Source organism: Rana temporaria, chromosome 11, assembly GCF_905171775.1.
Source record: "Rana temporaria chromosome 11, aRanTem1.1, whole genome shotgun sequence".
Lineage (NCBI taxonomy): Eukaryota > Metazoa > Chordata > Amphibia > Anura > Ranidae > Rana > Rana temporaria.
Window position 1 is genome coordinate 23,401,282 of NC_053499.1, and position 17,716 is coordinate 23,418,997.

Consider the following 17,716-nt stretch of genomic DNA (forward strand, 5'->3'; position numbering starts at 1 on the left):
CAATGTTGAAGCACAAGCAAGGTTTGGACAATGCCCATAGAAAAGGACAAATTTTTTCGACAACTTATCACATTCAAGTCTGCTCTGAAAATTTACACCTGAAGAACGCAGGTCTGATATTCTACCACGAGGCCCGCTGTTTTAATATGCCACTCCCAGCCCATACCAGTGTTACTCATGTTTTACACAAGCAGTGTAGTGCTCACACTCATGCTAAAATGGTGCTGCATTTACATATAAAACTGACGTAAATGAGGAAAACTATACCTTTCAAGTTGTCCATCAAGGCATTCCCCCTCCCCAAGCACAGAGAGGGTTGCTTTTAGAAGAACGGCTGTGTGGCTCTGGGCACTACACAATAAGGACTGCTGGAATGGGGATAGAAGCAATTATTGGATTGGGTATGCTGCACTTAGGAAAGGGGGGGCACTTCTTAAAGGACAACTTGTACCAAAAAAAAGGTACATCTGTCCATAAATACATCTCAAATAAATAATAGTGATCAGTTAGACACAAAACAGCACTGAAACTTTATAGGCGCATAATGACATTTTGAATTCCATTATCCGAGACTGATCTAAATGCAGATTGGTTACGCCGTTAAAGTGGAGGTTCACCCGCAAAAAAAAAATTTAAGATTAGTCTGATGCTCATTTTGTCTAGGGGAATCGGCTAGTTTTTTTAAAAACTAAGCAGTACTTATCGTTTTAGAGAGCGATCTTCTCCGCCGCTTCCGGGTATGGTCTTCGGGACTGGGCGTTCCTTCTTGATTGACAGGCTTCCGACGGTCGAATCTATCGCGTCACGATTTTCTGAAAGCAGCCGAACGTCGGTGCGCAGGCGCCGTATAGAGCCGCAGACGCTCGGCTTCTTTCAGCTACTCGTGACGCGATAGATGCGACCGTCGGAAGCCTGTCAATCAAGAAGGAACGCCCACTCCCGAAGACCCATACCCGGAAGCGGCGGAGAAGATCGCTCTCTACAACGGTAAGTACTGCTTCCATTTTAAAAAAACTAGCCGATTCCCCTCGACAAAATGAGCATGAATCTAATCTTAAAAACATTTTTGCGGGTGAACTCCCGCTTTAAGTAAAGTAGTGAAAGCATTTAAAGTGGATGTAAACCCAATTTTTTTTTTGCTGTCACAATGTACAGTATAAGATTTCCTATCATCTGTGCCCAGTCTTGCCACAAAGAGTTAATCCAGCTCTGAGCAATCCTCTTATTTTTTCAGTGAGATAAACGAACAGGAGAAAACTTTTGTCCGTTCTTCCCCCTTGCTGTGAGTGACAGGTTATTTACACATCTCATGCACTAGCCTGGAGACGGGCATTATTTTTTACTTCCCATCCCCACTCCTTTTCTGAAGTCATGAGGTTACTTTTCTGGATTTCGACTGGATGTTAGTGATCATGGCAGAATTTAGTGTAAGGAATACACAGTTGAAAATTCATGTTGACAAGAGGAGTGTAGAGGAGGGCGAGGAGTCTACTGACCTCACGACTCCACCCACTGAGCTCCAGACAACAGATCCACCCACAGAATCTGCAGTTTTTCAGTTCTTATAACAGACAGAGGGGAGACATTTGACAGGTAAGGATATATGCAGGAGGCATCTATATCCTTATAGATCAGCATTATGGCAGGAGTTTAGAAAGGATGAGAGTGGGTTTACATCCACTTTAACACCAGAAGTTCAGAGTAAACCTGTCATGAAATAAACATGTGGGTAGACAATGCACATTGCTGACCTCCTTCAAATGCTAGGTGACTGGCTGTAACGTCAACAAACAATCTTTAGCACTTTCTGAGTACAAGTCACTAATATGAAGATCAGCAAAGGCTGAGACATGTCAGAGAAAAGGTAGCAGCACAAAAGCCAGAGTTGTCTAATAGAGAAGTCAACAATGTCAGCTTCTATGTTTCTCCTGCACAGATTTCTTTTAAAAATTACACTTACCTCACACCCAACCTGTACACATACATACATACATACATACATACATACATACACACACACACACACCACATTGCAATAAGCAGAGTCCGCATCAACCAGTCTGCTAGGCTTCAAACACCACCCAACACTTAATCAAAAGAAGAAGAGGACTGGGAGCTGAATGCAGTAATCAAATAGTATTTAATACATCAATTGGGGAATCTTTCACTGACCACAGTGAACAAAAATAGAATATAATTATTTATATAAATCACACACACACGAGAAAAACTCTCAAACAACTCCTAGCAACCAATTGGATTTAAACCAGCACTAGTGACAATTGCAAATGAAAGTCCGAATCTGATTGGCTGCCCCGGGTGCAAGAATCATCATCACTTCAAGGGCCCATCCACACTATTCTGGTGCATTAGCGCACACGTGTCAACATGCATTTCGTGTTAAAGCAGCTCATTTGATTGAATGGGCTGCAAAAACAACCAAAAGACACACTTGCCCAATTCTGGCAGTGTACATCGGTCCAAGGCTCCAATGTGGCTGGTACACATGGACCGAATATCAACCGGTTCAACAGAAAGGGAAAGAGTCCTAAAAGCGGAACTTGCCCTTTTGGGTGGAGCTCCCCTTTAAGCTGGGTAAACACTAGAAGAGGAATCTCGCAAACGATCGTCCAGTTTTCCCCTTTGATGTCTCACAGCAAGTCACAGCGGACTGAATGAATGTAAGAAAACTTTTTTTTCATTGTTTATTGTTTCTGATCATGTGGATTTGCCTTTCGTAAATAACCCCCACAGTGTGTACCAGGCTTAAAGGGTTACTAAGAAAAAAAAAAAAAATGTCTAAAAATAAAAGTCCCATCCTCATTGACTGGCTAATGCCGCGTACACACGATTGGAAATTCCGACAAGAAAACCGTGGATTTTTTCCCGACTGAATTTTGGCTCAAACTTGTGTTGCATTCACACGGTCACACAAATGTCCGACCGTCAAGAAAGCGGTCATGTACAACACTACAATGAGCAGAGAAAAATTAAGTCGGAAAATTTGAGAACTAACTCAAATTTTTGGTGTCGGAAATTCAGACAGAAAAAGTCAGATGGGGCCGACACACGGTCAGAATTTTCGACCAAAAGCTCACATCAAACTTTTCCGACCGTGTATACGTGGCATTAGGCTATTGCACAGCTTTTGTTGTGCTTTTCTGCCACCTGACATCAGAAATTTAAATCAGTACCACATTGTGTCCACCCTCACTGCACACCACCCTCACCTGTTACAATAACAGTCTTCCTATCTTTAAATATAAAATTAAAGCGAAGTTCCACCCAAAAGTGGAACTTCTGCTTAACCACTTCCCGCCCGGCCTATGGCCGATTTACGTCCGGGAAGTGGTTATGAAATCCTGACAGGACGTTCTAGAACGTCCTGCAGGATTTCATGCCGCGCGCGCCCGTGGGGGCGCGCATCGCGGCGATCGGTGATGCGGGGTGTCAGTCTGACACCCTGCATCTCCGATCTCGGTAAAGAGCCTCCGGCGGAGACTCTTTACCACGTGATCAGCCGTGTCCAACCACGGCTGATCACGATGTAAACAGGAAGAGCCGTCGATGGCTCTTCCTCACTCGCGTCTGACAGACGCGAGTAGAGGATAGCCGATCGGCGGCTCTCCTGACAGGGGGGGTTAGCGCTGATTGTTTATCAGCGCAGCCCCCCCTCGGATCGCCACACTGGACCACCAGGGATGCCCACCCTGGAGCACCAGGGTGGGCAAAAAAAAAAAAAATGGCATAAAAAAAAATAAAAAAAAAAAGTCTAAAAAATAAAAAAAAAAAAGCATAAAGAAAAAAGATGCCAGTCAGTGCCCACAAATGGGCACTGACTGGCAACCTGACAAAAATCAGTGCTGCCACCCCAGTGTCCATCAGCGCCACCCCAGTGTCCATCAGCGCCACCCCAGTGTCCATCAGTGCCATCCATGCCCAGTGCCCACCTATCAGTGCCCATCTGTGCCACCCATAAGTATCCATCAGTGCCGCCCATGAGTGCCCAGTGCCGCCCATGAGTGCCCAGTGCCGCCTATGTGTGCCCATCAGTGCCGCCTATGTGTGCCCATCAGTGCCGCCTATGTGTGCCCATCAGTGCCGCCTATGTGTGCCCATCAGTGCCGCCTATGTGTGCCCATCAGTGCCACATACCAGCGCCGCCAATCAGTGCCACCTCATCTGTGCCCGTCAGTACTACCTCATCGATGTCCATCAGTGCCATCTCATCGGTGCCCATTAGTGCCGCCATATCAGTGCCCGTAATTGAAAGAGAAAACTTATTTACAAAAAAATTAACAGAAAAAAAGAAAAACGTAATTTTTTTTCCAAATTTTCAGCCTATTTTTAGTTGTTGCGCAAAAAAAAAAAAAAATCGCAGAGGTGATCGAATACCACCAAAAGAAAGCTCTATTTGTGGGGAAAAAAGGACGCCAATTTTGTTTGGGTACAGTGTAGCATGACCGCGCAAATTGCCATTCAAAGTGCGACAGTGCTGAAAGCTGAAAATTGGCTTGGGCGGGAAGCTGCGTAAGTACCTGGTATGGAAGTGGTTAATCCACTCCTTGCCCCCTTACATGCCACATTTGGCATGTAATTTTTTAGGGGGAGTGAGGTCTTCTGGAGGAGTGGGACTTCCTGTCCCACTTCCTCCTTCCGCCCAGGGACCGCCTAGGCGATACGTCATATCACCTACAGCAGCCCCTCCCTGTAGGCGATCGCCTGGCCAATCACAGTGCGCAGCGCCGCTCGTGCATGCGCAGTAAGTACCCGGCTGTGAAGCCGAAAGCGGTCACGGCCGGGTGCCCACACTAAGGATGAAGACGCCGGCCGGGGGGGGGGAGCGGAGCTCCGGCCGGTGCGTCGCTGGACCGTGGAGCAGGTGAGCGTGTTTATTAAAAGCCAGCAGCTACAATTTTTGTAGCTGCTGACCTTTAACCACTTAAGGACCGCCTCCTACACATTTACGTCGGCAGAATGGCACAGCTGGGCACATGCACGTACAGGTACGTCCTGTGCTAGTACCCAGCCGAGTCCCGCGATCGGTCCCCGGAGCTGAAGAAAGAGGAGAGCTATGTGTAAACACAGCTTCCCCGTTCTTCACTGTGGCGACGTCATCGATCGTGTGTTTCCTTTTATAGGGATACACAAATCGATGACGTCACACCCCCCTACAGTTAGAAACACATATTAGGTCATACATAACCCCTTCAGCGCCCCCTTGTGGTTAACTCCCAAACTGCAATTGTAATTTTCACAGTAAACAATGCATTTTAAATGCATTTTTTGCTGTGAAAATGACAATGGTCCCAAAAATGTGTCAAAATTGTCTGAAGTGTCCGCCATAATGTTGCAGTCATGAAAAAAAAAAAAAAAAATCGCTGATCGCCGCCATTAGTAGTAAAAAAAAAAAAAAAATTATTAATAAAAATGCAATAAAACTATCCCCTATTTTGTAAAAACGCTATAAATTTTGCGCAAACCAACCGATAAACACTTATTGCGATTTTTTTAACCAAAAATAGGTAGAAGAATACGTATCGGCCTAAACTGAGGAAAACATTTTTTTTTTATATATATATTTTTGGGGGATATTTATTATAGCAAAAAGTAAAAAAATATTGCATTTTTTTCAAAATTGTCGCAAAAAAAAAAAAAAAATCAAATACCACCAAAAGAAAGCTTTTGGGGAAAAAAGGACGCCGATTTTGTTTGGGAGCCACGTCGCATGACCACGCAATTGTCAGTTAAAGCGACGCAGTGCCGAATCGCTAAACCTGGCCAGGTCCTTTAGCTGCCTAAAGGTCCGGGCCTTAAGTGGTTAATAAACATTTAAAAAAAAAACTGGAACTCCCCTTTAAATCTCAGCCCACTCAACAGCCAATCAGATTTCAGCCTACATTGGAAAGACAACAAGCTCCAGGATGAAACTTGGAACCTGAATGGTCACCTGAGGCTGATCCAGTGTTCTCATGCTGCTCCAGCTGAATTTTTTAGTAAGTGCCACCATAAATAACAATTTTCCCATCCTCAAAAATTAAAAAAACAAAAAAAAATTTCAGCCTAAACTAAAAAGGAAGGCAAGCTACTGGGTGAAACTTGGAAACTGATTGGCTTCCTGAGATTGATGCTGCGTTTATCCATGAGGCCTGATGTTGTTCTGCTGCTCCACTAGAACTTTCAACCAGTGCAACATTGTATCAAGCCTGCATTTATACTACTCACATGTGTTATAAATATAACAGTGTTTCCATTTTCAAATATGCGACTGAATCTCTGCCCACCCAGCAGCGAGATTTCAGCCTTCACTGAAAAGACAAGCTCCAGGATGAAACTTTGAACTCGATTGGCTGCCTGAGGCCAGTGTCACCCATGAGACCCAATGTTATGCTGTTCCAGCAGAACTTTAGTCAGTGTCACATTGTATCACACCAGCACTGTATATTACCGACACCTGTATAAAAATACCAGTGTTCCCAGCCTCATAGAAAACAAACTCTCAGTCTACTCATCAGCCAATCAGATTTCAGCCTGCACTGGGCAGTTGACATGTTACAGGATGAAAAGTTCCGTCCTGCTTGGCTGCCTTATGGCCCGTACACACAATCTGAAAATCATACAACAGATAGTTTTATTTTATTTTTTGGTTGCGAGTCTCATATTGAAAATTAAGAGGTTTACTAAAAGGGACAAAAATTCTCATACGACAGAATAACAATTTGGAAGTGATGTAATGTGTTATAATGTATTTTCAAAAGACAACTGTACGGATTAAAGTGGTTGTAAACAGGCTTACCTGTAGGTATAAAGAATATCTCCTAAACCTGTACGGTATAAAGAATATCTCCTAAACCTGTACGGTTTAGGAGATATTCCCCTCGCAATGCGGGCGGCGCATGCGCAGGGGAGAATCCACGGCGAAAGGTCCGGCATCCGCCGGACCCTGCCGATTTTAAATATCCCGCGCGCACGCGTGGGAGTGACGTCATCGCCGCTCCAGCCAATCACAGCGCTGGAGCGGCGATACCTGGAAGACACGCCGGAGCAAGAAAACATCTCGCTCTGCGTGGACCAGGTAAGTGTTCTTTACCTCGTTCCGAGGGAAGTATTTCATAATCAGCTAGTATGCGGTGCATACTAGCCGATTATGCCTTTTGCCTTGCAGGTTTGAAAAAAAAAAAAGTTTATGCGGTTTACAACCGCTTTAAAATAAAAATCATACAATTTGGTATCGTACAAGGACAATTTTTTGTGTTTGTCCCATCGGATAATATCAGATGAACAGTCATGATTGGCTCTCGAAAGCTGTGTACCCACGATCAGATTATTGTACAATCGCTTCAAAATCTGTATTTTTGGATCGTGTGTACAGCCATTAGACTAGCCTGGCAAAGCACAGCTATATTGTGCTTCTCTGCCACCCAACATCAGATATCAGCACCACATTGTATTCACCCTCATCCGTTACAATAACAGTCTTCCCATCTTCAAATTTAAAATTAAATCTCAGCCCACTCAACAGCCAATAAGATTTCAGCCTGCACTGGATAGAAAACAAGCTCCGGGATGAGACTTGGATTCACACCTATGCTGTTTTAGAGCTTTTTTGCAGATTTGCACTACAGAACGTGTTCCATAGGAAACCATGTTAAAGTGGAGGTCTGGTTAAAAAAAAAAAAAAAAAGTCAGCTACTGTAGCTGCCGACTTTTAATAAGGACACTTACCTGTCCTAGACGCCAGCGATGTCGGCCCCCGCCGATCCCTCGCAGGCGCCGCCATCCACAGTAAGGGAAACAAGCAGAGTGAAGCTGTGCGGCTTCACTGCCCGTTTCCTACTGCGCATGCTCGAGCAGCGCAGCGCTTTGTGAATGGGCCGGCTGCTCTCTGGGATACACATAGTTCCCAGAAGGCCCCATTCACAAGAAGAAACAGAGTGTAGGACGAGGAAGAAGATCCACCGTGGAGGATGAAGAGGCAGATTAGGGACTTGCGCATAGCAAAATCCTTACTCCGGCTAAGTAAAAAAAATAAAAACTTTTTTTTTTTTTTTCCCATTTTATTTTATTTTTAGATATTTGGTGTAAAAAAAATTTCAGGGTGGAACTCCACTTTAAATAGACTGTAGTGCAAATCTGCAAAATGCAAAAAGCACTAACACTGCATAGGTGTCAATCCAGCCATATGTTGCTCCAGCAGGACTTTTAGCCAGTGCCACATGTCATCACAAACACTTCCACACTTGTTATAAAGAACAATCTTCCATATTTAAAATACAAAAACTAGATCTCAGCAGCCAATCAGATTTTAGCTTACACTAAAAAGAAGGCAAGCTGCTGGAGGAAACTTGGAACCAGATTGGCTGCCTTAGATCCAGCGTTCTCTATGAAGCCTGGTAATGTAATGCTTTAAATCAGTGTCACATTATATCACCCCAGCACTGTATACTACTCACACCTTATTGTGCTTCTCTGCCACCTAACATTGGAACCTTAAATCAGCACCACATCGTGTCCACCCTCACCGCACATCACCCTCACCTGCTACAAGAACAGTCTTCATCTTCAAATCTAAAATTCAATCTCAGCCCACTCAGCAGATTTCAGACTACACTGGAAAGACAACAAGCTCCAGAATGAAACTTGGAACCCGATTGGCTGCCTGAGGCTGGCCCAGGGTCACCCACAAAGCCCAGTGTTGTTCTGCTGCTGCAGCAGAACTTTCAGTCAGTACCACATTATCACACTTTCCACACCAATTTTCCATCCTCAAAATATAAAAACGAAATATCAGCAGCCAATCAGATTTCAGCCTACACTGAAAAGAAAACATCAGAACTCTAAAGAGGAAGTCTTCCTTCAGGTACTGGAAAGATCATCTAAACTTGCAGTTCAGGAGATATTTACTATATACACCGCCCTCTGCGCACGCAAAGAAAACGGGCACCTGTGCCGTGGCGGACGGCTCCCGCGAGCATTCATGGGAGTGACGTCGTTACGGCTTTGGCCAATCACAGCGCCGGACCCCAGTGAACCCACAAGAAACAGTGGAAGATGTCAGTCGTCTCAGCAGTGTGCGAGCGCCACTGCGGGGGCTTCAATCTAATGTAAGTATTTCAGAATGAGCTAGTATGCAATGCACACAAGCTCATTATGCCTTTGTCTTACAAGATGATTTTTTTTTTAATAGGGTTTTTTTAAATCAGTTCCACGTTGTATCCAACCTGCATTTATACTACTCACACCTGTTATAAATATAATTGTTTATTCTCAAATATAAAACTAATAGTACACACTATAAAATGAATATTACACTCTATGAGAAAATCGGGAGAACAATCGTCCGGGTTTCCTCAATGTTTCACATTAAGCTCTGGTTCACACGGACAGCAGGAATTAAATCGTGTGAGTTCAGCTAAACTCGCACTGTTGCATTCCCCCACATGTCAGTCACATAGTTAAATAGTTAGGTTGAAAAAAGACACAAGTCCATCCAGTTCAACCACAAAAAAAAAAAAAAAACATAACAAAAATAAATAAATAAATAAAAAAACTGAGGTCGATTTCAGCGATATCTCTGCCGGTTGCTGCACAGATGTCTATGGAATGCGCACCCTGAAGTCGCCAAAAGTAGTACAGAAACTATTTTAGGGAATTTGGACGGTGTCATTGCCGAGTCGCATGCCAAATCACTCCAATGTGAAGCAGGGCTAATTCGAATAAGAGGATAGAAATAACGTATGAGATATCTCGTATAACAGGCTTTTTTTTTTTTGTCGTTTCTGATCACGCGCAGTCCTTTGTATCTGATATTTCTCGTAGAAAGGTGATGCAAATTAAATGAAAATCGTTCATTCGGTTTCCGTATGAGAAAAAAAATGTTGTTATTCACAGGGTCGGAATCGTCATTCAAAAGTTGTGTACACAATATCAGAGAATCGTACGATCGTTCCTCGAATGAAAAATGTTTGCCCAATTTTCTTATAGTGTGTACGGCACGGGGCTTAAATCTAACTTCTCTCATCAGATCTTAGCCTGCACTGTACAGATTGTAAGTTGCAGGATAAAAAGTTCCATCCCGATTGGCTGCCTGCACGTCTTCATTGTACTTCTCTGCCACCTAACATCAGAACTTTAAATCAGCACCAGATTGTGTCCACCCTCACCTTTTACAATTAGGGCTGCAACTAACAATTATTTTCATAATCGATTAGTTGGCCGATTATTGTTTCGATTAATTGGATAAGTAAGAGTGATCCTCGCTGCAGATCTCAGCCTGCAGTGGGCTAATGACAAGTTTCAGGATGAAAGTCCCATCCTGACTGGCTGCCTGCATGGCTTTGTTATTCTTCTCTGCCCCCTAACATTAGAATGTTAAATCAGTGCCACATTGTACCCACTCCACACCACCCACACTTGTTACAATAACAGTCTTCCTATCCTCAGAACTAAAACAATCTCAGCCCACTCTGCAGCCAATCAGATTTCAGCCTACACCAAAAAGAAAGTAAGTTGCTGGAGAAAACTTGGAATCCGATTGGCTGCCTGAGACTGCCCCAGCATAATCTATGAGGCCTGGTGTTCTGCTGCTCCACTAAAGCTTCAAATCAGTGCTACATTGTATCACACCAGCACCATACAATGCGCACACGTGTTATAAAGAACATTGTTCCTATTCCCAAATATAAGAGCACATTTAAGCCCTCTCATCAGGCAATCAGATCTCAGCCTGCAGTGGGCAAATGACAAGTTTCAGGATGAAAGTCCCATCCTGACTGGCTGACTGCTGGGCTTTGTTGTGCTTCTCTGCCCCCCCTAACATCAGAACTTTAAATCAGTGCCACATTGTATCCACTCCCACTGCACACCACCCTCATCTGTTACAACCCGATTGGCTGCCTGAGACCCAGCATTATCTATAGGGCCTGCCGTTGTTTTGCTGCTCCACTAAAACTTTGGAATTTTCAATCGGAAGGCCGGAATCGGCTTTCAAAAGTTGTGTACACACCATCAGAAAATAGTACGATCGTTCCTCGGACATAAAATGTTCACAAAATTCTCTTAGCGTATACGGGGCTTAAAGCTCTCTTCTTCGACCAATCAGATCTCAGCCTGCACTGGGCAGATGACGAGTTGCAGGATGAAAGTCCCATCCTGATTGGCTGCTTTGTTATCTTTCTGTGCTCCCCAACATCAGAACTTTAAATCAGTGCCACACTGTACCCATCCTCACTGCACACCACCCACACATGTTACAATAACATCCTATCCTCAGAACTAAAACGAAATCTCAGCAGCCAATCACATTTCAGTCCTCACTGCAAAGACAACAAGCTCTAGGATGAAATTTGGAACCTGATTGGCCGCCTGCGGCTGATCCAGCATCACCCATGAGGCCCAGTGTTTTTATGTTGCTCCAGCAGAACTTTAAGCCAGTGCCACCAACACTAACTTCCACACTTGTTATCAGGGCTGTGGAGTCGGTAGATAAATGTTCCGACTCCGACTCCTCAGTTTTATGTACTTCCGACTCCGACTCCTCTGTATTAATATGCGAATGTATTTTATACATTCCTTGAGGGAAAGAAACGCAACCTACCACAGGACTACTGGCTGGGAAGCCAACAGTCTACTGTATTGCACAGTTTAAGCAAAAGACAAACACAATGAAAACAATCAAGTGGCTGGATAGTAGCAGCAGGCATAAACATCAGGAACAGGATCTTTACCAGTTCAAAAATACAAACCACATTATTTGGTTGTTTTAGAACAAAAACAAAGCTTATCTATAATGAACCAAAAACAAAATCTGTAAAACCTAGAAATGGTTTATATTAATCTTGAAATGTAGTTTTAGGCTTAGCAAATGCAAATCAATTCAATGTAGAGTTCTAAGGAAGAGAATTGCCTCTGCCAGATCCTCTTTCATAGAGGCTCTTAAGTCAGACTTAATTATTTTTAGGGCTGAAAATAATCTTTCGACACTGACTTGGGTGGGTGGCATTGCAGTAACTATTCTGGCCACATCACTAACGATCTCTGGATAAACAAGGATGGCTTCTTCAACAGTAAGTTTTGATGAGCGATCATACTTTTCAACTTCTTTTAGTGCTTTATAAAACTCCTGTTGGAATTTTTTTTATTTGGACACTTACTGGTTCTCTAACATGCGATCCCTGTAAAAGCAGAACACAACACTATGGAAAGTATAAGTATTGCAGCTCCTAATTGTGCGTTGCGTGCCATATAGTGAAGCACATGAAAAGCATGCTTCTTCACGGTCACTTAACGTGTTCGTTTTGCGGTTACGTGAGGCACTGCATGCATTGGTCTTTATTCTTACAGTATAGAAGTCATTAATTATAACTTTTTGTGAATTGGGACATTTAAACTTGCTTTTTTTTTTTTTTATTCCAATCTAAATTTAGTAGGAGTCGGAGTCGGTGCATTGTTTGCCGACTCCAGGTACCCAAAATTTCCCCCGACTCCGACTCCTCGACTCCGACTCCACAGCCCTGCTTGTTATAAAGAACACATTTTTCACCCTCAAAATATAAAACTAAATGAAGGCAACATGGAATCCGATTGGCTGCCCGAGGCTGATCCAGTGTTCTCCTTGAGGCTTGGTGTTGTTCTGTTGTTCCAGCAGAACTTTCCATCAGTGTCGCATTGTATCACACCAGCACTGTATATTACCCACACCTGTATAAATACCAAGGGTCTCCACCTTCATATAAAATATTAAATCTCAGCCCTCTCATCAGCCAATCAGATCTCAGCCTGCAGTGGGCAAATGACAAGTTTTAGGATTAAAGTCCCATCCTGACTGGCTGCCTGCTGGCCTTTGTTGGGCTTCTCTGCCCCCCCTAACATTAGAACTTTAAATCAGTGCCTCATCTGTTATAATAACAGTCTTCGTATCCTCAGAGGAAAAAAAAAAAAAAACTAAATCTCAGCCCACTCAGCAGCTAATCAGAATTGAACCTACACTAAAAAGAAAGCAAAGTGTTGGAGGAAACTTGGAACCAGATAGGCTGCTGGAGACGGACCCAGCATTATCTATAAGGCCTGGTGTTGTTCTGCTGCTCCACTAAAACTTCAAATCAGTGCTACATTGTATCACATCAGCACCGTACAATACTCACACGTGTTATAAAGAATATTGTTTCTATTCTCAAATATAAAAGTACATCTAAGCCCTCCCATCAGACAGATCTTCGTCCTCACTGTAAAGACAACAAGCTCCAGAATGAAACTTGGAACCCGATTGGCCTCCTGCGGCTGATCCAGCGTCACCCATGAGGCCCAGTGTTAGGTTGCTCCAGCAGAACTTTTAGCCAGTGCCACATCATCACACCAACTTCCACACTTGTTATAAAGAACAATTTTTCACCCACAAAAGATAAAACTAAATCTCAGCAGCCCATTAGATTTCATCCTACACTGAAAGGAAGGCAAGCTGCTGAAAGCAACATGGAACCGATTGGCTGCCCGAGGCTGATCCAGTGTTCTCCGTGAGGCCTGGTGTTGTTCTGCTGTTCCAACAGAACTTTCCATCAGTGTCACACAAATCACATCCGTTCCTCTATACCACTCACACCTGTATAAATACCAGTGGTCCCGCCTTCATATAGAAGACTAAAATGTCAAGCGCTAGACAAGAATGGGTTGGAAAAATTTGATAGCATATGGAAGCCCTGGGCCATATACTATACTCCAGACACTTTTGACTCAAGAGTTCTCATGTCATGGTATTAATACCCTTTCATGGATAATAGCGAAATAAAATAAGTGAAATCCACCTTCGGAACACCACCATTACCCTCTCCCTTCCCTCCATTAGTTCTCATTTCCATTTATTAGTAATTGTTTTTATTTATGTTTAGTTATATCTGTATAATACTACAACTCCTACAACAGTTCAATTATTATTGCATTAATTTGTATTTCAATGCTGTGTCTCATTCGTGGTTGTTGTCATCTGACATACTGTAACTGTTGTAATCTACTACTTTAAAATAAAAAACATTATACGAAAAAAAAAAAAAGAAGACTAAATATCAGCCCTCTCGTCAGCCAATCAGATCTCAGCCTGCAGTGGGCTAATGACAAGTTTCAGGATGAAAGTCCCATACAGACTGGCTGCCTGCATGGCTTTGTTGTGCTTCTCTGCCCCCTAACATCAGAACTTTAAATCAGTGCCACATTGTACCCACCTTCACTGCACACCACCCACACTTGTTACAATAACAGTGTTCCTATCCTCAGAACTAAAACTAAATCTCAGCCCACTCAGCAGCCAATCAGATTTCAGTCTTCACTGCAAGGACAAGCTCTAGGATGAAATTTGGAACCTGATTGGCCGCCTGTGGCTAACCCAGCATCACCCTTGAGGCCCGGTGTTTTTATGTTGCTCCAGCAGAACTTTAAACCAGTGCCACATCATCACACCAACCTCCACACTTGTTATAAAGAACACATTTTCACCCTCAAAATATAAAACTAAATGAAGGCAACGTGGAATCCGATTGGCTGCCTGAGGGTGATCCAGTGTTCTCCATGAGGCCCTGTGTTCTTCTGCTCCAGCATAACTTTCTCTCAGTGTCACATTGTATCACACAAGCACTGTATATTACTCACAGCTGTATAAATACCAGTGATCCCACCTTCATATAGAAGAAAAAACCTTAGCCCTCTCATCAGCCAATCAGATCTCAGCCCGTACTTGGCAAATTACAAGTCTCAGGATGAAAGTCCCATCATGACTGGCTGCCTGCTGGGCTTTGTTGTGCTTTTCTGCCCCCTAACATTATTCCTTAAAAAATCGGTGCCTCATCTGTTACAATAACAGTCTTTCTATCCTCAGAAAAAAAAAAAATCTCAGCCCACTCAGCAGCCAATCAGATTTCAGCCTACACTAAAAAGAAAGCAAGTTGTTGGAGGAAACTTGGAACCCGATTGGCTGCTGGAGACGGACCCAGCATTACCTATGAGGCCTGGTGTTGTTCTGCTGCTCCACTTCAAATCAGTGCTACATTGTATCACATCAGCACCATACAATACTCACACGTGTTATAAAGAATATTGTTTCTATTCTCAAATATAAACGTAAATCTAAGCCCTCTGATCAGCCAATCAGATCTCAGCCTACACGGGTCAGATCACAAGTTGCAGCATTAAAGTCCCATCCTGAATTGGCTCCCTTTGGCTAATGCATGGCTTTGTTGTGCTTCTCTGCCACCCAACATCAGAACTTTAAATCAGTGCCACATTGTACCCACCTTCACTGCACACCTGTTACAATAACAGTCTTCCTATCCTCAGAAATAAAACTAAATCTCAGCCCACTCAGCAGCCAATCAGATCTCTGCCTGCACTGGTCAAATGACAAGTTTCAGGATGAAAGTCCCATCCAGACTGGCTGCCTGCTGGGCTTTGTTGTGCTTCTCTGCCACCCAACATCAGAACTTTAAATCAGTGCCACATTGTACCCACCTTCACTACACACCTGTTACAATAACAGTCTTCCTAGCCTCAGAAATAAAAAAAAATCTCAGCCCACTCAGCAGCCAATCAGATCTCAGCCCAAATGACAAGTTTCAGGATGAAAGTCCCATCCTGACTGGCTGGCTGCTGGGCTTTGTTGTGCTTCTCTGCCCCCATAATATCAGAACTTGAAATCAGTGCCTCATCTGTTACAATAACAGTCTTCGTATCCTCAGAAAAGGAAACGAAATCTCAGCCCACTCAGCAGCCAATCAGATCTCAGCCTGCAATGGTCAAATGACAAGTTTCAGGATGAAAGTCCCATCCTGACTGGCTGCCTGCTGGGCTTTGTTGTGCTTCTCTGCCCCCTAACATCAGAACTTGAAATCAGTGCCACATTGTATCCACTCCCACTGCACACCACCCACACTTGTTACAATAACAGTCTTCCTATCCTCAGAACTAAAACTAAATCTCAGCCCACTCAGCAGCCAATCAGATTTCAGCTTACACCAAAAAGAAAGTAAGTTGCTAGAAGAAACTTGGAACCCGATTGGCTGCTGGAGACGGACCCAGCATTATCTATGAGGCCTGGTGTTGTTCTGCTGCTCCACTGAAACTTCAAATCAGTGCTACATTGTATTCCTAGCCTCAGAAATAAAACTAAATCTCAGCCCACTCATCAGCCAATCAGATCTCAGCCTGCAGTGGGCAAATGACAAGTTTCAGGATGAAAGTCCCATCCTGACTGGCTGCCTGCTGGGCGTTGTTGTGCTTCTCTGCCCCCTAACATCAGAACTTGAAATCAGTGCCACATCTGTTACAATAACAGTCTTCCTATCCTCAGAAAGGCAAAGGAAATCTCAGCCCACTCAGCAGCCAATCACATTTCAGTCTTCACTGCAAAGCCAGCAAGCTCCAGGATGAGACGTGGAACCTGGTTGGCTGATCAGCAGTGTTGTTATGCCGCTCCAGCATAACTTTCAATCAGTGTGACATGTGATCACACATCACTGTACACCACTCACACCTGTCATCATAGACAACACACAGAGCTTCCTTCCCCATCCTCCTATACAACACTAAACCTCGGCCCTCTCCTCAGCCAATCACATCGCAGCCTGCACTGGACAGATGACAAGTTGCAGGATGAAAGTCCCGTCCTGATTGGCCGGCCCGGTGTTATGTGGAACTTTCATTGGGTGCCCCCTCCCCCTGAGGGGGGGTCACGTGTGATGAGAAGTGTGATTGTTGGTGGAGTTGGTGTGGTCCCCCCCTCCCCCCATACATATATATACAGTGATCCCCTCCCCCCCCCCCAACTCTCCGGCCTGCTCCCCTCCTCCACACACCCCCCTCCCCCATCACCGGCCCCGCACCTGCTGCGCCCCTCTCCCGGGGGATGACCGGGGATGTCCCCCCTTCTTCTTCTTTCTTCTTCTCTTCTTCCTCCTCTTCTTCCAGGGGAGGGGAACAGAGCCCTGTCACCGCCACATCTTCCCTCACAGTCCCCCCCGGCCTCCCCCTCAGGCTCAGGGGGTAAATCACACGGGGGGCGACCCTCTTCTTCTCCTCACTCACCCCCCTTCTATGGAGGAGTAAGGGTCCGTTCAGTCAAAGTAAACCCTGGACGGGGGGGGTGTTAGAAGAGCCGACACCGGGCTGAGTCCGTGCCCCGGCCCGCTCACTCAGGGGGGGAGGGGGGCCCAATAAATAAATAAAGAAAAAAAAAGTGATGGCAAAAGAAGAACTCTCTCCCTCCCCGAGCCGCAGCGCACCGGGACACGGATCCCTCCGCCGCCTTCTCCTCAGCCAGGCGCGCCCCCGCCGCCACCTCCAATCCGCTACAGCAAGGGAAAGAGGAGGAGGGGCGCGCGCGCGCAGGACCCCGTGACGTAGGGAGAGGGAGAGAGATAGAGAGAGAGAGGGCCCGAGCGGCCGGCGAGCGGAGGGAGAGGGAGGGAGTGATGGGACGGGGAGGCGAAGGAACACGCGGGGAAATCCGTCAAATAGCTCCGGGAAGTTGTCCGGCGGGTTCCTCGGGTGCGAGAACCCCCGTTCGGTGACAGGAAGGCGGGGCTCAGCGTCCGCCGGGGGCCACGGGGAGCGAAGGAAAGAGCGGACTATTTGTCGCGTCGGTGCGGCGAATTTATTTCACTTTGCCTAAGGAGCGGGGTGTGATGCGGCTCCCATTGCCTAGGGAAAAAACCCGGATGTAAAGTGAAGGAAAAGT

The 17,716-nt window shown here is 44.9% G+C and overlaps 1 protein-coding gene across 5 annotated transcripts in view; it reads right to left on the reverse strand.

Annotated features, from left to right (window-relative positions):
• The window catches only part of PHF21A (PHD finger protein 21A), a 154,563-nt gene extending 137,256 nt beyond the window's left edge, over positions 1-17,307 (reverse strand). For 2 of the 5 annotated variants that reach the window (XM_040328174.1, XM_040328173.1), the window contains exon 1: positions 16,863-17,306. The gene's annotated coding sequence lies outside the window, so the exon portion shown is untranslated. Of the gene's footprint in view, positions 1-16,862 lie in introns of all 5 variants that reach the window. The other 3 variants (XM_040328176.1, XM_040328177.1, XM_040328175.1) reach the window with 2 other exon arrangements.
• Between the last annotated feature and the right edge of the window lie 409 nt (positions 17,308-17,716).